Source organism: Mus pahari, chromosome 4 (assembly GCF_900095145.1).
Source record: "Mus pahari chromosome 4, PAHARI_EIJ_v1.1, whole genome shotgun sequence".
Taxonomy (NCBI): Eukaryota; Metazoa; Chordata; class Mammalia; order Rodentia; family Muridae; genus Mus; species Mus pahari.
This window is the reverse complement of record NC_034593.1, coordinates 86535890-86539463: the sequence shown is the minus strand read 5'-3', so window position 1 is coordinate 86539463 and position 3574 is coordinate 86535890. Positions and strand designations below refer to the sequence as shown.

Here is a 3574-nt window from a genome sequence, read left to right as displayed (position 1 = left end):
TGTAGACCAGGCTGGCCTCGAACTCAGAAATCCGCCTGCCTCTGCGTCCCGAGTGCTGGGATTAAAGGCGTGCGCCACCACGCCCGGCTTCATTGAGGTTTTCTATACTTAAGTTTCTGCATTTTGAAGCAGGCTAGGTAGGGGTGCTTTCTTCATGGGCTGCCCTCAAATTAAATGGTTCCTTGTATTTACTTTTTGTGATCAAATATCTGAGATGGCTCAGCAGTTAAGAGCACTGACCTTCTTCCAGAGATCCTGAATTCAAATTCCAGCAACCACATGGTGGCTCACTGCAATCTGCAGTGAGATCTGATGCCCTCTTCTGGTGTGTCTAAAGGCAGCTACAGTGTACTTACATATAATAAAAAAATCTTTGGGCCGGAGTGAGCGGGCCTTGAGGAAGTGGGGCCAGAACGAGCAGAGGTCCTGAGTTCAATTCCCAACAACCACATGATGGTTCACAACTATCAGTACAGCTACAGTGTACTCATATACATAAAATAAATAAATACATCTTTAAAAAAATATCTGAGAACAGCAATTTAAAGAAGCTAGGGCTTAATTTGGCTCATAATTTGAGGGTACAGCTTGTCATTGTGGGAAATGCATAGTAGCAGGACCATATGGCATCCAATGAAGCCATTACAAGTGTGAATAGAGATGAATAGCAATGTTCTCCTCTGAATTCAATCCAGACCCTTGCTGATAGCTGGGTCTGCCCACATTTAGGATGGGTCTTCTCTCTTCAGTTAAACCTTCCTGCTAATACATTCATAGACACAACTATAAGTTGTATCCATGGTGATTTTTAAATCCAGTCAAGTCAAAAAGTGAACATTAATCAACACATAAATATTGGATCACATTTGGAATGGGTTTTCTTTCTATTTATTTACTTGTTTTTATTTAATATTTTTGAGACAGGGTTTCTCTGCGTAGCCCTAACTATTCTAGAATGCTCTCTGTAGATCAGGCCAGCCTCGACCTCATAGAGATCCACCTCCCTTTGCTTCCTGAGTATTGGGACTAAAGTTAAGTACCACCACCCAACACCCAGCTGTAACAGGGTTCCTTACATAGAGTAAAATAGTGTAGAATTGGCGTTAGGGAACCGTAGAGATGGCTTCTGCTATTTGAAAAGATCACACCCACATAACAGCTTTAACTCTAGTACCCAGAAGATCCAATACCCTTTTCTGGCCATCCAGGGTATCAGCCACACACTCGTGGTGTGCAGACATACGTGCCCTTGAGACACCTTTACACATAATTTTTTTAAAAAACCAAAATCAAACCAAACCAAACCAAACCAAAACTTGTCTGAAACACTGGTTCCATTACCAGTAACAGCCCTTCAAAAATGGCATGTTCTTTGTGTTGTGGGTGGAGTAGTATATATTTAAAATTTCCCTAATTCATGCACATGAACTAGATTATCTAGATAGAATATTTATATTGTAATCACATATAATAGTTAATTCTACAAAGCAATTTCTAGTTCAAAGTACTTGCTTATTTTTATGTATGGTAATTCTTATTGAATTGCCCTGAAATGAAGAGAAACAAGACATTTAAAAAAGAAAAAACAAAGTACAGCCCACAAAGCCTTGAAGAGGATTCTTGTGCTCCTTGTGATCAAAAGGCCTTCCCTGACCGGGAATCGAACCCGGGCCGCGGCGGTGAAAGCGCCGAATCCTAGCCACTAAACCACCAGGAAACAACGTGCTAGTTCTTTAACTCGGGCTGTGATGATTAAAGTGCTGAATCCTAGTCATAAGACCATCAGGGAACGACAGAACTTGAATGGTGTGTCATGTAGTAGAGTATTTACAAATAAATGCCGACAGGACCAGAAACTGAAGATTAGCAGGTATCAAGTGTGGTCACATCCATCCCCAGCACCCTACAACCTCTTTTCCACCTCTTATCTTTCCCGGGGCCAGGTGGTGCACTGGGCTCTGAGGCCAGGCCACAAGGAAACTCACCTGGGTTCCATTCCAGTCTAGCCTTGTGCAGAAACACTTTTTCGGGTTCGTGGTGGTTTAAGTGGGGACAGCTCTCAGTGTGTAGTGAGCATCCTCTTCCAGGTCCCTTATGTGATAATTGGCTCCAGGGAGCAATTGGCATGCTGGTTCCGTTTCTTCTCCGACCATCTTGAGCATCATAATAGATAAGACTTTCCCCCCTTGTTTTCCTTGCGAAGACTTAGCGTAGATCCCTTGCCTGACTGGATGCTCTACTCTGCAGTTGTGCTTAGGGAAAGAGGAAAACAAATGGGTTTCAGGAAAAACAAACAAACAAAAAACCGAAAACAAACAAAAAAAAAAGGAAAAACTAAAACCTTTCTGGTTTTTAGACACTAAACACTGTCAACGTGTAGAGAGTTAGGAAGATGAAAGTTGCAGATTCCCGATCTAATACTAAGGAAAGTTAGCTTGCGCCTGTGCCCCAGTGCCCAGCCTAGCCGGAGCAGGGGATGGAGGTCAGTCCTGGTGTTTACAGGGCTGCCTGCAGTGGGTAGGGAACTCCTAGGCATTCCCTTTCCACCTCCACCCCAATTACAGCCACCTAGACTTCACCCTCTTTCCCCCATGTCTCTCTCTCTCTCTCTCTTTTTTTTTTTTTTTTAAAGAATATAGTCCTCAACCTCTGAGTGCCAAGATCCTCTTAATTCAGTTCCTCACGCGGTGGTGACCCCCACCCATAAAATTATTATCATTGCTACTTCGTAACTGTAACTTTACTACTGTATAAATCGTGATGTAAATATATGTGTTTTAGGAAAGCAAACGTGTCCTTTCAGGGATCTTACAGATGTTAGCAATAATGCTGAGGAGGCCAGGAGAAAAAGCCTACACCATGCCTTGAAGATTCATCCATGACACTAAATTGTACCCTGTGTAGCGGTGGCTGCTGACAGAGTCGAGGTGTCACTGTGGTTCCAGTTCTTCAGGTAGTGCCAACGTGCTTAATAGTGGAAGAGTGTGCCAGAGACTGACAATTCCTCTGGACCAGGAGACCCCATCTCCAGGAAGGAAGAAGACAAAGCATAATCGGCAGGGAGCTCAGACCAGCAGCCTGGTGGGACGGGCATTTACAATGGCAAGCCCTTGGTGAAGTTTCACCTGTGCTGACCCTTCTCTGATGCCCCACTCCCCTTTAGAATACCCAAGTACTCATGTATAGGTCTCAGCGGCAGCATCTGTGCTTGGTACTTACTGAATAAAGTTTGTTTTCACAGTTTCAGCTAAGGTCTGGCTTTGTCTTTGTCAAAGCAATACAAGTAGTACCTTTAGGAGAAAGAACACTGACCCAAATCATGGCTACATGAATTAAAGTGTGTGTGGGGGTGTGTGGTGGTGGTGGTGATGGTGGTGATGGTGTGTGTGGGTGTGTGTACAGGCTAAAAGTGGGGTACAAGAGATCATCAGCCCATGTGCGCTTTAGGATCCGGATGTAGCGGTAGTGGGTTAACCCTCTTTAATTGCCCGGCGGCGGCAGCGCGAGTTCCTCTCTAGCTAGACGTTCTCTCTCTCTCTCTCTCTCTCTCTCTCTCTCTCTCTCTCTCTCTCTC

At 44.2% G+C, this 3574-nt stretch overlaps 1 non-coding gene across 1 annotated transcript; it reads right to left on the bottom strand.

Annotated features, from left to right (window-relative positions):
- Positions 1-1645: 1645 nt before the first annotated feature.
- On the bottom strand, positions 1646-1717 carry Trnae-uuc. The gene has a single exon. It is a non-coding gene; the product is annotated as a tRNA-Glu (tRNA).
- Between the last annotated feature and the right edge of the window lie 1857 nt (positions 1718-3574).